At 40.0% G+C, this 20,596-nt stretch overlaps 1 protein-coding gene across 2 annotated transcripts in view; it reads left to right on the top strand.

The window, feature by feature from the left end:
• Window positions 1–20,596, top strand: part of LOC150084438 (oxysterol-binding protein-related protein 1-like) — a 707,041-nt gene that overhangs the window by 665,944 nt on the left and 20,501 nt on the right. The window lies entirely within an intron of this gene.

Genomic DNA, 20,596 nt, shown 5'->3' with positions numbered 1-20,596 from the left:
CATTCATTTTATTCTTTAAATATGCTGCAGTGAATGCATTGCAGAATGACTTTTTACTATAGAAATTGATAACTATAGGCAACTAAGTTCAAAATTAATACAATATCCACTGTCAGACACAACATTTAATGCATTGCCATTTTATGAACTAAGTTAATCTCATTAATACAGGCTTGGTTTATATAAATATTATTTAATTACAAAATTCAGACACTTAGAAGTTATAGTATGTCTTAAAGTACTGTTTTATTGGACTAAATTCAAAAAATAGCAAGGGCTTAATTTGATCAATCTGCAATTGTTATGGTTTGAATGGCAAGAGGTGACTAGCTTTAAGGTGATTGGTTCTTAAAATTAAAGGGTGGGTAAATAGTAATTATGATGGAAACGGGATTAAAATATGCGCAAGGAAGTAGAAGTACACTAACTTCGTCGTTGGTTGTCATTAAATTGGGTTCAATTGGGATTCTAAATAGTAGGTAAGCCAAAAGTCGTAACGAAGGACTTTCGTTAAAAAACATCTTCAGTTGGCAAGTTAAATGAAAAGGGAACGCGTACTGTATTTAAGAAGAATTTTGTAATCCCATAATGCACTTTGTTACTTCCAGGAATCTCAGATTGGTGAAATTCCAAACCGGAGAAAGATTGAAGGGGAGTTTCGCATTTATAATATTTAGATCGGAGTGGTGACGAAACCATTCTATAATGAGGGCTTCGAATTGTAAAATTTTGTAACTGTTTTTTAATTTTAATATGGCAATAGCCGAGTCAACTAGAGGAGTACGGTTGTTGGAGTGGGCATGTAAAGTAAGTTCAGTGCTAGATTGTCCAGTTCTGAAGCTATTGTAGTGATAGTATGCTCTGGTATTAGATGATTGGGTTGAACCAAATTTGGTTGTGGTACTACCAATGTAACAGACGTTACAATTGTAACGCCTGTTACATTGGTACACGTTATCTGAGATTCCCGCAAGTAACAAAGTGCATCACAGGATTACAAAATTCTTCTTAAATACAGTATGCATTCCCTTTTCATTTAACTTGCCAACTGAAGACATTTTTTAATGAAAGTCCTTCGTTATGACTTTTGGCTTATCTACTATTTAGAATCCCAATTCAATCCAATTTAATGACAACCAAGGACGAAGTTAGTGCACTTCTACTTCCTTGCGCATATTTTAATCCCGTTTCCATCATAATTACTATTTACCCACCCTTTAATTTTAAGAACTAATCACCTTAAAGCTAGTCACCTCTTGCCATTCGAACCATTACAATTGCAGATCGATCAAGGTGAGTACTGAAAAATTAAGCCCTTGCTATTTTTTGAATTTAGTCCAATAAAACAGTGCTTTAAGACATACTATTAACTTCTAAGTGTCCAATTATTAGATTTTCTTAACGCATAAAATACACCTAATCTGCACCATCTATCTAATTTTCATCCCAATGCCTTTCAACCTGCCAGATAGTAAGATACGATTTTCAAAAATACTTATCAAGCATTTCATTAACAAATTACATATCACCTTTCTACAGAAATGCCTAAATCACAATGTGATTCCAAAATTCACCCGTATATTCCCAAATAAAATCTACAAAAAATACCCATGCATCGCACGTCAAACTTCCATCGCCATCATACGAGATGAACTACGGAAAAGATTTAATAAGAAATATCAACTGCAACACCAGATACATTACTTAAGAGAAACTTGCAACCTAATACCTAGATGGAATTCACGAACCTCAACAATATACGTATTAATACAGCTCTTAAAAGAGGTTGAACTAAGACATTCTAAAAAATGGATCACACTTACCCAGGAAACAAAAATAACAGCTCCACAAATTTCCACAGTTAACATTTCTTCTAAAACTTTCACTCCTACCAAACTCGCAAGTTTAGAGCATCGATTCAACTTTGCAATAAAAAGCCATCAATATCCCATAAAAGAAAGTATTATTGAACTTCAAACAAAACTCAAACATCACCCTGACAAATGGCACATTTTACATCAGACTAACACTATTATTAACTCAAACTCCCCTCCCAATCTAATATATCTAAACAACAACTCAATGATATTCATAAACTAAGTAAAATCCCCGACATTATTATCCAAAAAGCAGACAGAGGAGATAAATGAAACAAATTCTAGCAGACCAAGACACCTATATAATTAATAATTTCTATAATATATCTAAATTAAAAAAACAAGCTTGACATTATCCTTAGAAAACTCCAGTCTAATAAAGAAATCACCCTACCTACCTTACAGCAGATAGGCATACGAAGCAATATTCTCCCCCATGTGTTTGGAATTACCAAACTACATAAACCGGGCCACCCCTTAAGACCAATTATTTCTTTTAGTAAATCCGCCTTCGCAAACTTATCCTCATTTCTAGTAAAAATCATATCTCCACTCACCAGGTTTTCCAAATTTAAAATCAGTAATACCAACCAAGCCTTTGAGAAAATTAAAACCACCATAATCGCTGACGATGATATTCTAGCATCTTTGATGTCGTATCACTCTACACCAACGTATATATACCTTTCACCTTACAAGCCCTTCGTGGATATTTAACTTCCGACAATAGTCTCATTAATCGCACTTCCCTTTCTATAGACAATATTTTAGAACTCACCTCTCTACTATTAGACGCCAGGCATTTCAGATTTCACAATCAGATCTTCCAACAAATATTCAGGTTACCCATGGGCTTGGGCATCTCTGCTCCCCTTTCTGAAATTTACTTAGCCACAGTTGAAAATAAAATCCTTTTATTTTCAACCTTACCCTTCCGAGATTAAGTTATACATGCGATACTCCAATGATGTACTTTTAATAGGAAACAAAACTATAATTGATAACCTTTTTACAAAATTCAATTCAATTGACTTAAATACACACTCGAAACAGAAACCAATAAAACAAATTAATTTTCTCAATCTCACCATATATAAAATAGGTACTAAACTAGGAACTAAGATCATTAGAAAACATACACACACAGGGAAATTCTTACAGTTTACATCGCACCACCCTTTCAACATAAAAAAATCCATTCTCTATAACCAAACCTACAATGCCATTAAATTCAGTACCTCACAAGACGACCTATCCAATGAGTTACAATATCTCACAAAAAAATTCATGGCCAGAAATTACCCTCCAAAATTAATCCAACACACCATTTCCATCACAAAAAATAATATCAATAACCCTATAAAACACATCATAAATAGTAAAACATGTCTTGTGCTTCCTTATAGTAATCTTGCAGGACAATTTCGGCGAATATTTGCAGGTACAGACATCACTCATTTTTTCCTTTTATAACAAACTCGGATCACTTTTCAATAAATATAAAGAAACACACAAATATCGAACAAATGAAATGAATAATATTATTTATTTAATAAAATGTCACCACAATTGTAATGCCTGTTACATTGGTAGTACCACAACCAAATTTGGTTCAACCCAATCATCTAATACCAGAGCATACTATCACTACAATAGCTTCAGAACTGGACAATCTAGCACTGAACTTACTTTACATGCCCACTCCAACAACCATACTCCCCTAGTTGACTCGGCTATTACCATATTAAAATTAAAAAACAGTTACAAAATTTTACAATTCAAAGCCCTCATTATAGAATGGTTTCGTCACCACTCCGATCTAAATATTATAAATGCGAAACTCCCCTTCAATCTTTCTCCGGTTTGGAATCTCACCAATCTGAGATTCCCACAAGTAACAAAGTGCATCACGGGATTACAAAATTCTTCTTAAATACAGTACGCGTTCCCTTTTCATTTAACTCGCCAACTGAAGACGTTTTTTAATGAAAGTCCTTCGTTACGACTTTTCGTTTATCTACTATTTAGAATCCCAATTGAACCCAATTTAATAACAACCAACGACGAAGTTAGTGCACTTCTACTTCCTTGCACATATTTTAATCCCATTTCCATCATAATTACTATTTACCCACCCTTTAATTTTAAGAACCAATCACCTTAAAGCTAGTCACCTCTTGCCATTCAAATCATAACAATTGCAGATCGATCAAGGTGAGTACTGAAAAATTAAGCCCTTGCTATTTTTTGAATTTAGTTACAAAATTCAGTTAATATACATTGCAAAGTCTATTTGTTTCATCCCCAGAAAATAAATATTATTTTGTGTAACTAATATAAAGCTTGGTACAATCCTAATTAATTTATTAGCAATCCTAATTAAATTTAATTTATTTTCCCAAAGATAGCATTTGATATTTTAAAAGGGTCTTGGAATGCTGCAGAATTAAGTAAAGAATTCCAGATTTAAGTAAATCCCAAAATTAAGTAAAAAATTTTCAAGACCAGATGTCTTAATGTAGTTAACCAACTTCCATGCTATTATATTGGTTTGTATTCAGAGTTTTTCGGTCTTGGTAGGCAAGCATAAACAGACGAATGGCATCTGGAAAAAGGAACACTTTGATGATATTAAATCGTTGTGCAGAACACACACCACCCAAACTAACCAGCTTTATGCTTTTTAACTGGATCAAGGCATTATTAACCTCAAGACAACACAAGAAGCCTGCCTGATAAGGTAGGTACTTGATCTGCAACATAGATGGAGGGAACAATTTACAAAGTAGAGTATCATAGAAGCTATTCATAATGTTGCTCAGCATTAGCATTAGTAGAGTCATACAATGCAAGAAAGTAAGCTTATGCAACATCAGCAAAAAAAAAAAACCCACTCCTATTTCATCCCTCCATTCATTCCAAATACCTGTCCAGCTCATCCTTAAATTTATTTAGACTATCAATTCCACAACAAAGGATGGAAGTTTGTTCCACCAACCAACTACCCACTGGCTAAAAGCAAAGTTCCGCACGTCTATCCTATATCTGTCTTTCCTCAATTTGAATTTATGCCCTCTCAGGTGATTATTCTGAGCAAAAGGAAGAATCCCATCAGCATTGAACCTGCTCAAACCATTCAAGGCTTTATATACCTCAATCAGATCACATCGCAGGTGCCTAGTCTCCAGACACTGTAATCTGAAATTTGCAAAATTTAAGCCTTTCTTTGTGAGAGCAACCCTTTGTTCCATTCACTAATCTTGTTACCCTTCTCTGTACTCTTTCCAACAGCTCTACATCCTTCTTAAAACGAGGCTTCCAGACCTGCATACAGTACTAAAGGTGTGGCCTGAACTTTGCCTTATATGAGAGGATAATCACCTCCTTATCCCTGCTAGAAAAATTCCTGTATATCATTGACAAAACACTATGAGCTACTCTTGCACTGCTCAGAAAACTTCATATCTGCCTGCACAATTAGCCCCAGGTCCTTTTCGTTCTCTACCACTGCCTTTGTAGTAAAACAGAGTTGATACATCACCCTGGAGTTACTACTTCTCATATGTAGTACTCTACATTTGTCAATGTTAAACTTCATTTGCCGTCTCAGCCCATCTGCTCAACTTTTCTAGATCCTGTTGCAGCAGCATACTGTCATTAGTGTCCTTAACAACCCTGCCCACCTTCGTATTGTCTGCAAACGTGAACATTAAGCTTGATATACCATCATTAATATCATTTATAAATACAGCAAACAACAATGGACCCAACACTGAACCCTGAGGGACTCCACTAATAATAATATTAGTCCACAATGAGCAGTGTCCATTGATTACCTCTCTCTGTCTTCTCCCCCTCAACCACCCCTTTATCCAAAGCAGCAATTTCCCTCCAATGCCACATTGCTCCAATTTGTGCAGCAGTCTTCCATGTGCAACAGCATCAAAGGCCTTTCTAAGATCCAAATATATGATATCAAAGTTATTCCCTGCATCCAGTTCCTTTGTGACCACATCATAGTAATCAATCAGATTGGTCAGGCAAGACTTTCCCTTAACAAAACCATACTGTTTGGGAGATATAACTGAAGTCTTGTCTAGATGATCCTGCCGTGCTTCTTTAACCAATCCCTCCATTAATTTTCCTGGAACAGAAGTTAAACTAACAGGTCTATAATTAATTGTGTCGCCCTATGATCCTCCTTTGTGTATTGGGGTCGCATTTGCACATCTCCAGTCCATGGGTACCTCCCCTGAGTCCAAGGAAGCTCTCATAATTATGGCTAAGGGTTTGCTTACTTCCTTTGCTGCCTCCTTTAATATAACTGGATAGATCCCATCCACCCCGGGGGCCTTTTTTATGTTTATCTTCAACAATTTCTCCTCCACTTTCCCCCTCGACGTGGGCACCTGTACGTGGTGAGGGGACCTCCCAGTGACACTGTTGGACTTCCAGACTAGCATCACTGGGATCTAACACCCACAGCCCAGGTTCCAGGCTTACATCAATGGAATCCAGCGTGTTTGCCGTGCGCTGCGACCCGTGGAAATTCGGAAAGGGGGATCCTGGTGGTTGAGGGGCCCAGCTTCAATACACCACTTTGGCCCCTGCTTCGACAAGGCGGGTGGTCCTGGAAGGCCCGGCTAGGATCAATCGGTTAGTAGGCTCGCCTGTCAGGGTCAACCGTGTCAATGCCACGCCCCTACCCTCATGGTCCGAGGGACAGGATTCAGGCTGCCGGCGGTGCGGGTATAGTGTCTGGGTAGCCCTGGCGTCCCACTCCCGGGCGCATTTATTGCATGCCGGGTAGTGGGCGTCCCTTTGGGCTCCGTGGTGGGTGGGGAGCCCGGGCACTGAACAATTTAAAAAACTCAATGAATCTTGATAAACTTATTTCTTCAGGGACCCCAACCCGGTCCCTATCTGAAAACAATGACAAAGATACTGATAGCAGTATTGCTAAAAAGAGGCAGCGAACCGAACTACAATCAGGCCTGTCCCAAGGTTCCTAATTATACACTCCACCAGTGAAAAACCAATTGGTAAAATGTCGCCCTTTTTTATCCAAAAAGGGTTACATGGGTTAGCAGGTTCACCCAAATCAGTTAAGAGGCTTCGTTCTGGAGACCTTTTAATTGAAACTAAAAATGACAGGCAATCAGAACATCTACTCCGAGTAACATCAATCGGAGGAATCCCTATAACAGTGACACCACACAGAACACTCAATTCACCGAGAGGAGTCATTTCGGAGTGGGACCTTCTCGATGTAACCGAGGAGGAAATCTGCTCCGAATTAAAACCCCAGGGAGTTATTGCCGTCAAGAGAAATACTGCGGGAAGGGATGCAAAAATTGTTAAAACCAGGAGCGTTACCCTGACTTTTAACTCTCCTAAACCTCCTGATGAGATTAAAGCTGGATACATCAACTGTTCAGTGCGTCCATACGTTCCGAACCCTTTACGGTGTTTTAAATGCCAGAAGTATGGACATTCTCAAATGGCCTGCCGTGGAGTCCTTCATGCACTCGATGCGGTGCAAAGGACCGTGAAACAACAGCATGTTCAGCCGCAAAACCCACCTGTATTAACTGTGAAGGCGAACACCCGGCCTACTCACGAGCATGCCAGAGGAGGAAAGAAGAAAAAGAAATTCAACGGCTGAAGGCAGAGCTAAATATATCATACCAGGAGGAAAGGAAATCGGTCAAACCCCTGAATATCAACAAACCTACCTATGCCCAGAAGGTAGCAGGGAGATGTTCCGTCGGAACTCAGACGGACGTGACCATTCCTCCAAAGGAGTCTTTCACTCCCATCGCACGGTATCTCTTAAGTTCTCACAAACCTGCACAAAAGGACCAATCAGCTGCCACTCCTATATCGGTACCTCCTAATGCTCCACAAGTAACAAAGGTAATTATGAAAGAAAAGAATAAGAAAGGGGAAGTCCCCCCTAGTACCCAAGAAAAGATGGATGTCGAGCAGAAGGAGGTACCCGAAGATTCAGTCTTGGAACTCTTTGCGGAGGAGGAAATGGACACGGGACAGCGTCCATTCTTCCCCAAAAAAGACAAATCCAAGACTGATAAAAGTAAGCCCTCAGCACCTCGGAAGCCGCCTGATGGACCCACCAAGCCAAAATAATGGCTAAATTCCTACAATGGAATTGTCGTGGATTCCGGCGAAATATTGATGACATCAAGGCCTTCCTGCAAAAGCGCGAGCCAGTTTCCTTTTGCTTGCAGGAGACATATCTAAAGGCAAATGACGATCCCACGATGCATAACACCACCATTTTTCGTAAGGATAGAATTGCGGATGGCTCTGTACATGGGGGAGTGGCTATCATTGTGGGTAACCGGACCCCAGTGCAGCCCTTGCTAATTACAACTAGCATAGAAGCTGTTGCAATTCGCCTTACGGTGGGTTTTCTATTAACCGTCTGCTCTATCTATTTGCCACTTGGGACTGACATCTCCCAGGAAGACCTTGATGATCTTCTAACGCAGTTGCCGTCCCCTTTCTTACTTCTCGGGGATATGAATGGACATAACACCCTGTGGGGTAGTGCTAAAATCAATGGAAGGGGACGAGTCATAGAGCATATGCTAAATGACAATGACCTTTCCCTTCTAAATACTGGAACAAACACCTTCTTCCACATGCCTACCCGTACTTTTTCTGCCATTAATCTCTCTATCTGCTCCCCTTCTCTACTCCCTTCACTCAGTTGGGAAGTGGAGGAGAATCTATACGGAAGTGATCACTTCCCTGTGATAACCTTGTTACACAGTGGGAGACCATGTCTTCCTTTTAGGTTACCACGGTGGAAATTTGATCATGGTGACTGGAATGCCTTCCAACATCAGGCAAATTTCGACTTCAGTACAGTCAGTCGGGAGCCGATCAATGACGCAGTAAAGTACATCACAGAAATCATCGTCCAAGCAGCTGCTAATGCTGTCCCAAAAACATCTGCCCGGTTTCCACCATTTCCCAAACCTTGGTGGAATTCACAATGCACAGCAGCAAAAAAGGGTCAAAACAAAGCGTGGGGGATATTTCGACGATATCCTACTACGAACAACCGTATAGCCTTCAAACATGCACGCGCCAAAGCACGCTACATCCGTCGTCAGAGTCAAAAGGAATCGTGGTTCCGTTTTACATCATCTATTAACCAGTCTACCAACTCTAAGGTAGTATGGGATAAAATCCGGAAAATGAAGGGGAAATATACATCCCACCCTTCTTCAATCCTAGATTATAATGTATGCACTATTGCAGATCCAACTGCAATAGCCGATTCCCTTGGGGAAACATTCTCTAACATCTCCGCAACATCCTCGTACTCCCCAGAGTTCCTGGTCCTAAAACATAAACTGGAAAAACAAGCACTTAATTTTAAGTCCAAGAGCCTCTATCCCTACAACGGGGCATTCACTATAGAGGAACTGAAAAGAGCCCTCACTCTTTCCAAAGCAAGTGCTGTTGGACCAGATGGCATCCATTATGAAATGATTAAACATCTTTCACCAAAATCTATGGATTGTCTGCTCCTTCTGTATAACAGAATCTTTATTGAAGGGCAGTTTCCGGACTCCTGGCGAAAGGCAATCGTTCTTGCCTTTCCTAAGCCAGGAAAGGATCCAAAAGTCACCACCAATTATCGTCCTATTGCTCTGACTAGCTGTCTGTGCAAAATCCAGGAGAGAATGGTTAATTCTCGTTTAATATGGTATTTAGAATCAAATGACCTTCTCTCCAGCATCCAGTGCGGCTTCCGAAGGAACCGGTCCACTTTGGACCATCTTATTAGATTGGAAGCATCCATCCGGGATGCTTTCCTAAAACGCGAACACTTGGTGTCGGTGTTCTTTGACATTAAAAGAGCGTATGACACAACTTGGAGATTTGGCATTTTAAAAGATTTACATAGCCTAGGCCTTAGAGGGCATCTCCCCCTTTTTATTCAAAACTTTTTAGCCAATCGATCGTTCCAAGTTCGTGTGGGATCCTCACTCTCTCGCTCCTTTAGCCAAGAGGAGGGAGTACCACAAAGATCAGTATTAAGTGTCACGGTTTTTGCCATCAAAATAAATTCTATCGCAGAACAACTTCCTCCAACTATAAACAGTGCCCTCTATGTTGATGACTTTAGCATTTTTTGTCAGTCGTGCAACATGAGGGTTATTGAAAGACAACTGCAGAAAGCCATTGATAGTCTGAATTCCTGGGCACTTGCTAATGGCTTCAGGTTCTCGCCAGAGAAGACCGTTTGCGTACACTTTTGTCGCAAGCGTAATCTTCATCCTGAACCTGAATTAAGGCTCGGACAAAATGCTATTCCAGTAGCGGCGAACACAAAATTCTTGGGACTCATATTCGATAAAAAACTGACCTTTTTGGATCATATTCGTGAACTCCGCACAAAGTGCACAAGAGGGCTTAATATATTCCGCTCGCTCTCCTCTTTATCTTGGGGTGGCGACCGGTGCACCCTTCTGCGGCTTTACCGTGCACTTGTGCGATCCAAATTAGATTATGGGTCCCAAGTATATTCCTCAGCCAGAGACAGTGTCCTTTGATGGCTGGACCCCGTCCATCATCAGGCCCTACATATTGCTACTGGAGCATATCGCACATCTCCTGTCCAGAGCTTATACGTCGAAGCAAACGAACCACCGTTATCGCTTCAACGTAAGCAGTTGTCTTTAAAGTACGTTTTAAAACTGAAATCCCTGCCAGACCATCCTACGTGGCCCTTCGTTTTTGAACCACGATGGGAAAATTTATATAATACCCGTAAGACTTGCAATCGTCCTTTTAGTATTCGTCTCCAAGAGCTACTCAAAGAACTTAATATCAAGGTAGACAAGGTTGCCCAAACACCAAAGCAGCCCTTTCCACCCTGGCATGCTCATGTCCCAGCATGTGACTTGTCCCTTAGAAATTGGGGAAAGTCGGACACTCCATCATCGGTCTACCTGCAGCTTTATTCAGCACACCGAGCTGAACATTCCGACTTCGCGCCAGTCTACACAGACGGTTCGAAGTTGGACTCATATGTGGGATCTGCTGCTGTCTTTACAGACAGCACTACATCGGAGCAGATTCCCTCTGAATGCAGTATATTTACTGCAGAGCTGCATGCTATAGAGTTAGCCTTGGATCACATTAGTGAATGCCTAAACCTTGAACAATATAAAATGAACCAACGGTTCATTTTATATTCCGATTCTCTCAGTGTGTTACAGGCTTTAATATCTGTGAGGTATAATCCTCATCCAGTTCTGTCTAGTATTCAGCAGAAGATTCACTTCCTCCTTGGACGTGAATATGATATCCGCTTCTGCTGGATTCCCAGCCACATTGGGATTAGGGGAAATGATTTGGCTGATGCCGCAGCCAAATCAGCAATTCCCAATAATAACCGCTGCCTGTCAGTCCCCTATACAGACTACAGGCAAATAATACACCAAAACATACACTCCCAATGCCAGGACTCGTGGAATAGACAGACTGGAAATAAACTATATTGTATAAAGCATGTAATTGAACCATGGCAGTCTAGTCTGCGCAGGAATCGTAAGGAGGAAGTTGTTCTTGCCCAGACCCGCATAGGACACAGTCATTTAACTCATTCGTTTTTGCTGAGGGCTGATGACCCTCCTATGTGTGTGTGTCCTGTGGCACAATTTTAACTATGAGACACATTTTAATTGATTGTCCAGATTTTAGTAATATCAGTTTTACTGCTTTTAATCATCTGACTGAGCCATATACACTCAGTCAGATTTTATCCGACAATGACAATGTGTCTGCTATTTTTAGATTTTTAAAATCAATAAATATTTTTACTTGTTTATAAAATGTACATTTTTCTTATACTTCTTGACATAGTGACCTAACTAATTAGGTCACTGAAAGTTTAAATTTTTTTTGTAAATGACATGGTCTTGGCGCATTATAGCCTTAGTAGCTAATGCGCCAATAAAACCAAAACAAACAAACAAACAAACAAACCTCCACTTTCCTCTCAGTAATTACAAAGTCATCTAGCTCACCAGAGTTTAACTCACCACTGTCATTCCCCTCCCTGAATAACTCCTCATGGTTGAATGTAGATACAAAAATACTCATTTAGTTTGTTAGCCACCTGAGCAGGATCATCAACAGTTGAACCATCAATATCCAGTGGACCAATCTGATTCATCCATTTCCTTCTAGATTTGACATAGGTAAAACTCTTTGTTGTTTTTCTTTGCAGCCTTTGCCTGCCTAATCTCCTTTGTGACTTGGTTACAGACCAGACCAGCTTATATCTATCATAAGCTTCCATGTCACTCATTAATTTTTATATATATCCCATGCATTTTTCTTCTCTGCTATGTCTCATTAGTTCATCTGACCTCCAGTTACGTCAGATGAACCTTGAACAATATTTCTTAGTTGGTATGTAAAGCCTAGTAGCTTCCAAATTTAATTCTTTGAATGCTTCCCATTTTGAATTTGCTGTTGGTAACAACATCAGTTGGTCCCACTGTATAGAATTTAAATACTGTCTCAGACCACAGTCGCCTTTACGAAAGCAAAAACCCTTCCCTTTACCCCTGATGGTAATTACCTCTTTGAGAAAATTCCACTTCAGCACACTGTGATCACTTTAATGCATGAAGAATCACTACTACTAATCAGATCAAGAGTATTACTCCCTCTAGTTACTTCCCAAACATGCTGATGTAGAAAACAATCATCCAATAAATCCACAAAAGCCTTGCTAGTGTGTGAGTGACCAACCCACAAATTCCAGTCAGTATCTGGAAAATTAAAATCCCCCATTATAAGACTCTCTCATTTACTGGCCCACTCTATTTCCCTGTACATTTTCTTATTATACTCATCACAGTCATTAGGCCTATAACACACTCCTACTCTCAATTTTGATCTCCCAATTTCTTATGTCACACCAAACTGACTCGACACTGCACTGCACAGCGATGTTGACTGGCTTCACTTCCTTGGATTTTATGTGTTTCTTAACTAATACCATAACCCCTCCTCCCTTCCTATCCTGTCTATCCTTCCTGTACACATTGTACTCCCCAAATTCCAGTTCTGCATTCCTTATATCTGTGTGACACCATGTCTCTGATATCCCAACAATATCTGCCTTTGAAGTTTTGAGCAATACCTCAAATTCATCAAATTTATTTACCAAACTCCTAGCATTGGTATACATGCAAGTATACATGCACCTGTTCCTGTTCTTATCTACCCTAACACTACCCATGTGTTTACTTATACTGCAATGACTCCCAGCAGTCTCTGAAATACCCTGTATCTTGTTTTCCAGGCTGCTGCTCATTCGAGTAGAAGCAGTGCAAGAATCACTTTCACCTCTACCAGTGGCTACTGTTAATCTATTGGTCCTTGTATCCCCCCAAACTAGCAGTCTTCCGACCCACCTAACACTGCCTCGTTAGCATCAGCAAATATTCTTGTACTCTTTCTATTTAATTGTATCCCATCCCTGTAGAAGCAGTCTCTCCTGTTAACAAGTGCAGACCAGGAGCTTGGAACAGTATTGTATCAAGTGGTTCAGAGAGTGTCCACATTGGAAATATCATTGAAAACATGGTCTAGCAAGCAAATGTTGATATTGACACAGAGGGATGAGATGTTGTAGGAGCATATGGATTTAGTTGGAGTTTTTTAAAGCAGATGATGACATCAGTACACACAATTGAGTGACTGGGTTCAAGCCTATATGACTAATAAAATGGTAATGTTTTTGCATGCTCCATCTTGTGCACTCCACTGTTTTTGTTGTTACTATAGCAACTGTACAAGAGCTGTTGACCACCAAGAAAAATGGTTTTGTTACCAATAATGAAAGTTAAGTACACATGCTGTCCACTAAATAAAAAAGGTTGATGGCTTGGATTATCATTGATAAGGACAAAATGTTACTTGGTGATTGTAATGTTCACAACTCCAGCTGGCTTCCGTTTTCTAGTCACGCTGACCCAGCAGGTTGAGATGCTGAGGCTTTTGCAATTACTAATGACCTAGCACAGATTGTTTATTTACCTACAAGAATACTGGACAATCCTAATCATACAGCCAATACGCTTGATCTTTTTCTCACAAACAACCCTTCTAAGTACACGGTCGAAGTGAGAGGTCCTTTAGGCACTTCAGATCACAACTTGGTGATTGTCTCTTCTCCAATGGAACCTTTATCCCATGGCTATTCCCAACCTCATGTTGTTTGGCATTACAAGAATGCAAAATGGGATGACCTGCGAGACTTCTTTTCTTCTTTTCCTTGGTCGGATTACCGTTTCAAAACTTCTGATGTCAACGTTTGCTCAGATCGTGTCAGTGAAATTATTCTTGCAGGAATGGAATCCTTTCTCCCACACTCCACTTTAAAATCTCGTCCTTTATCTAAACCTTGGTTTTCCAATAAATTTGCCAAGGCTGTTCAAGAGAAGAATGATGCATATCGTAATTGGCTTGTTTCTAATTCTTCAGTTTCATTTTCTGCCTACACCAAAGCTTGCAACAATTATAAAGCAGTTATTAATCAGTCCAAACTAGAGTTTGAACAGGCTAAGAGTAGAAAACTTGCTTCTTGCCTTAATGGTAACCAAGCATTCTGGTCTCTTGCCAAAGCTATTGGCCACAACTTTTGCTCATCTCTGCTCCCACCTCTGTCCAAACCAGATGGTTCTGTTGTCACTTCAGCCAAGGATAAAGCTGACCTGCTAGCATCCCATTTTTCTTCCAGCTCATGTATTAATGATTTTGGTAAAACACCTCCCACCATTCCCAACACGCTCCATTCAATGCCTCCTGTGGTCTTCCGTCCAAAGGATATCAGAAGGATTTTGATGAATCTTGATGCTAAGAAAGCTCCAGGTCCTGATGGTATTTCTCCACTTGTTCTCAAAACCTGTGCTCCTGAACTTACTCCTATTCTTTGCCGCCTTTTTTCACTTTCTTATTCCAAAAGTGTTTTTCCTTCTGTTTGGAAATTTGCTCATATTCAGCCAGTTCCTAAAAAGGGTGACAAATCCCTCCCATCCAATTATCGTCCCATTGCAATTACTTCTACTCTTTCTAAAGTAATGGAGAAATCAATTAACCGCCAACTCTTAAAGTACCTAGAAACCTTCCGTCTGATCAACGATAGCCAGTATGGATTCCGTCAGTGTTGATCCACTGGTGATATTCTGGCTTATGTTACCCATTTATGGACTAATTCAATGGAAAGGTTCGGTGAAACACAAGTAGTTGCCCTTGACATCTCAAAGGCTTTTGATCTTGTTTGGCATAAAGGTCTTCCAAACAAACTTCCATCTTATGGTTTGCCAACTGTTTTTAGTAATTGGTTATCCAGTTTTCTCTCTGATCGCTCACTTAGGGTGATGGTAGATGGCTCTCTGTCTTCTAACTTTTCCACTAATGACAGTGTCCCCCAAGGTTCAGTTCTTTCCCCCACTCTTTTCCTCTTATATATTAATAACCTTCTTCCATTGACTGGAAATCCTATGCATAGTTTTGCCGATGATAGCACATTGCATTCCACTTTCCATTTTGAGAAACCTTGTCCTGCTCAATCAGCTTCAACTTCTCGAAAATCTGCTACCAATTCCTTAAATGCCGATCTTCAGGTAATTCTCCAGTGGGGCATAGACGACTTAGTTGATTTCAACACTTCTAAACTCGGTCTTGTCTTATATCTCACAAAAAGGATTCTTCTGCTCCTATGCTTATCTTTAGTGACACTCTGATTTCTAGTCAAAATGATGTATCTCTTTTGGGGATTACCCTGACTTCTAATCTCTCTTGGCACAAGCACATTACAAATATTGCTTCCTCTGCATCTAAAAAACTTGGTTTTCTCTTTCGCTCTTGGCATTACTTTTCTTCCAAACAGCTGCTCACTCTGTATAAATCGCAAATCCGCCCTACCGTGAAATATTGTTCCCACATCTGGGGTGGTGACCCCAAAACCTCTATCAAGCTTCTTGATTCCATTCAGAAGAAGGCAGTTAGGTTAATTAATGATTCATTTCTAACAGAGTCTCTCCACTCGCTTTCTCATAGATGTATTGTTTCTGCTGCATGCCTCTTCTACAGATACTTCCATTGGCACTGTTCTTCTGAATTGGCTTCTATAATTCCTGCTCTCTCTTTCAAAACAGTTCGAACACGTGCTGCTACCAGCCAACATCCATTTACTGTCCAACTTCAAACCCACAGAACCAACTTTTCATCTTCCTCATTTATTCATTCAACTGCCGTTTTCTGGAACAACCTTCCTTCATACGTATTTCCTGAAAATTACAATCTACAGAAGTTCAAGTCCAATGTCAACAAATATATTCTTTCGTCTTCTTAACCTCCAACCCAAGCACGGTACTAAGTACTATAGGTTCTAATACCTCTCGTGTTTTGTGGTTTACATAAAAAAAAATTTAAAAAAAAATTTCTGCAGTTAATGTGTTTGTTCTAGTTAAGAGTGATGTATGACATAAACTGTGCAAATAAAATTGGATTTAATTGGATCTTTATTAATTTAACTAATAAATTAATTTTTTATTTACATTAGGCCCTCATTATGACAGGGTTCGCTATAACGCTGTTCTAATGCCGCTATAACGCCGCACTAATGATATTAAGAGTAGGAGACCAGCGGAATTACTTAACAAGTACAGGTCACTGTTGAAAAAAAGCCGTGAAGTAGGGTTGAATTTGAAAGTGTCTGCAATTCTGCCCAGACACGATAGGAGGGAGTATATGATGAGAGCCTTGTCGATCAATTCGGCCCTGGAAAGATTGTGCAAGGCTCAAGGGGTAGAATTTTTTTCAGCCTGGAATGTACTTGTTAACAGCAGAGATTGCTTCTACAGGGATGGGATACACTTAAATAGAAAGGGTGCAAGAATATTTGCTGATGCTATCGAGGCAGTGTTAGGTGTGTCGGAAAACTGCTAGCTTGGGGGGAGACAAAGACTAATGGATTAACAGTAGCCACTGGCAGAGGTGAAAGAGATTCTTGCACTGCTTCTATTGGAATGAGCAGAAGCCTGAAAAACAAGATGCAGGATATTTCAAAGACTGCTGGAAGTCATTGCGGTACAAATAAACACATGGGTTGTGTTAGGGTAGCTAAGAATAGAAACAGGTGCACGTATACTTGCGTGTACACCAATGCTAGGAGTTTAGTAAATAAATTTGATGAATTTGAGGTATTGCTCAAAACATCAAAGGCAGATATTGTTGGGATATCAGAGACGTGGTGTCACACAGATATAAGGAATGAAGAACTGGAATTTGGGGAGTACAATGTGTATAGAAAGTATAGACAGGACAGGAGGGGAGGAGGGGTTATGCTATTAGTTAAAAAACACATCAAATCCAAGGAAGTGAAGCCAGTAGACATTGATGGACAGGGCAGTGTCGAGTCAGTTTGGTGTGACATAAGCATAGGTAAATCAAAATTTAGAGTAGGAGTGTGCTATAGGCCTAATGACTGTGATGAGTATAATAAGATACTGTACAGGGAAATAGAATGGGCCAGTAAATCAGAGAGTCTTATAATGGGGGATTTTAATTTCCCAGATATTGACTGGAATTTGTGGGTTGGTCACTCACACACTAGCAAGGCTTTTGTGGATTTATTGGATGATTGTTTTCTACACCAGCATGTTCGGAAGGCAACTAGAGGAAGTAATACTCTTGATCTGATTATCAGTAGTGATTCTTCATGCATTAGGAATCTGCAGATAAAGGAACCACTGGGTGGCAGTGATCACAGTGTGCTGAAGTGGGATTTACTCAAGGAGGTAACTACCATCAGAGGTAAAGGGAAGGGTTTTTGCTTTCGTAAAGGCGACTATGATGGTCTGAGACAGTATTTAAATTCTATACAGTGGGACTAACTGATGATGTTACCAACAGCAAATTCAAAATGGGAAGCATTCAAGGAACTAATCTTGGAAGCTACCAGGCTTTACATACAAACCAAGAAATATTGTTCAAGGTTCAGGCCTAAATGGTTGTCAGATGAACTAATGAGACATATGGCAGAGAAGAAAAATGCATGGGATACATACAAATTAATGGGTGACATGGAAGCCTATGATAGATATAAGTTGGTCTGTAACCAAGTCACAAAGGAGATTAGGCAGGCAAAGGCAGATTATGAGAAATCCTTGGCAAAGGAGGCAAAGAAAAACAGAAAAGAGTTCTTTACCTATTTAAACTCAAGAAGGAAAGGGATGAATCAGATTGGTCCACTGGATGTTGATGGTTCAACAGTTGAGGATCCAGCTCAGGTGGCTAGCAATCTAAACGAGTATTTTGCATCTACCAAACATGAGGAGTTATTCAGGAAGGGGAATGTCGTAGGTGAAGTAAACATTGGCAGTGAGCTAGATTATTTTCTAATAACTGAGAGGAAAGTGGAGGAGAAATTGTTGAGGATAAACATAAAAAAGGCACCCGGGGTGGATGGGATCTATCCAGTTATATTAAAGGAGGCAGCAAAGGAAGTAAGCAAACCCCTAGCCATAATTATGAGAGCTTCTTTGGACTCAGGGGAGGTACCCATGGACTGGAGATGTGCAAATGTAACCCCAATTCACAAAGGAGGATCAAAGGCTGACACAAGTAATTATAGACCTGTTAGTTTAACTTCGGATCCAGTAAAATTAATGGAGGCACTGGTTAAAGAAGCACTGCAGGATCATCTGGACAAGAATTCAGTTATAGCTCAGACACAGCATGGTTTTGTTAAGGGCAGGTCTTGTCTGACCAGTTTGATTGGATACTATGATGTTGTCACAAAAGAGCTGGTGCAGGGAATAACTTTGATATTATATATTTGGATCTTAGAAAGGCTTTTGATACTGTTGCGCATGGAAGACTGCTGCACAAATTGGAGAAGTGTGGCATTGGAGGCAAATTGCTGCTATGGATAAAGGGATGGTTGAGTGTCAGAAGACAGAGAGTGGTAATCAATGGACACTGCTCAATGTGGACTAATGTTATTAGTGGTGTTCCTCAGGGTTCAGTGTTGGGTCCATTGTTGTTTTCTGTATTTATAAATGATATTGATGATGGTGTATCAGGCTTAATGTCTAAGTTTGCAGACGATACCAAGGTTGGCAGGGTTGTTAAGGACACTACTGATACTATGCTGCTGCTACAGGATCTGGAAAGGTTGAGCAGAGGGGCTGAGAGGTGGCAAATGAAGTTTAACATTGACAAATGTAAAATACTACATATGGGAAACAGTAACCCCAGATCAACGTATCAACTCTGTGGTACTACGCTGACAGTGGTAGATAATGAAAAGGACCTGGGGGTAATTGTGCAGGCAGATATGAAGTTCTCTGAGCAGTGTAGACGAGCTGCAAGAGTAGCTCATGGTGTCTTGTCAATGATATACAGGAATTTTTCTAGCAGGGACAGGGATGTGATTATTCTGTTGTATAAGGCATTGGTCAGGCCACACCTTGAGTACTGTATACAGGTCTGGGTACCTCATTTCAAGAAGGATGTAGAACTGCTGGAACGAGTACAGAGAAGGGCAACAAGATTAGTGAATGGAACAAAGGGTTGCTCTTACGAAGAAAGGCTTAAGTTTTGCAAATTACAGAGCCTGGAGACTAGGCATCGGCGAGGTGATCTGATAGAGGTGTATAAGGCTTTGAATGGCTTGAGCATGCTCAATGCCGATGGGATTCTTCCTCTTGCTCAGAATAATCACCTGAGAGGGCATAAATTCAAATTGAGGAAGGACGGATGTCGGATAGATGTGCGGAAATTTGCCTTTAGCCAGCGGGCAGTTGGTTTGTGGAATAGACTGACATCGCTTGTTGTTGAAGTTGATAGCCTAAACAAATTTAAGGCTCAGGTGGACTGGTATTTCGAACGAACGGAGGGGTGAAATGGGAGTAGTGGTTGTTTTTTTTTTTTTTTTTTTTTTTTGGCTGATGCTGAATAAGCTTGCTTTCTTGCATCATATGCCTCTACTAATGCTAATATTATAATCCATATCTCACTATAATGCTCTTTACCACCATACAGATTGAATTTTTGGCATGTTTAACAAAAACGTTTCATCTGATGTAATCGATAGTTTGATAATGAATGGCAAAACAGCATTAAATGTTTCCCATGCTATTTTAATTTAATTGCAGTACAGTGACTTGTGCAATTCCGAGACCAATGTTTTAAAAAATTATCAAGTATATTGCTTGTAATATTTGCGTTATATGCATTTATTCTGAGTCTAGTCATCACTCAGTACAGTGTTAGACATTGTTCGTAACGAACAATTTACTTGAACATTGTATCATAATTTAACGAACAATTTACTTGAACATTGTATCATAATTAATGCAATACAGTTACATTTTCAAACAGTTAATAATGGCAGATAAGAACGAAAAAGCAACAACATATGGATGTGGTACGAAGACTACAAAGGCGCTTCCGTAGCCAGGAGAAGCACTGCATAGCATATGCTTCTCGATTCTACCGGGGTTCGAGCCTGTGACCACAAAATATGGAGGATGCCGAAAGGTCAGGGAATAACCACCGCACGTCCCCAGAGCAATATGGCCCTAGTTGCTAATGCTCCTAAAAAATCAAATAACAAACAAAGACTACAAATCTAACAAAAAGATTGAATT

The sequence above is a fragment of the Mastigoproctus giganteus genome, chromosome 6 (genome assembly GCF_048544385.1).
Source record: "Mastigoproctus giganteus isolate SK-2022 chromosome 6, ASM4854438v1, whole genome shotgun sequence".
Classification (NCBI taxonomy): Eukaryota; Metazoa; Arthropoda; class Arachnida; order Uropygi; family Thelyphonidae; genus Mastigoproctus; species Mastigoproctus giganteus.
Note: the sequence above shows the minus strand (reverse complement) of the source record. Positions and strands in the feature narration are given on the sequence as shown.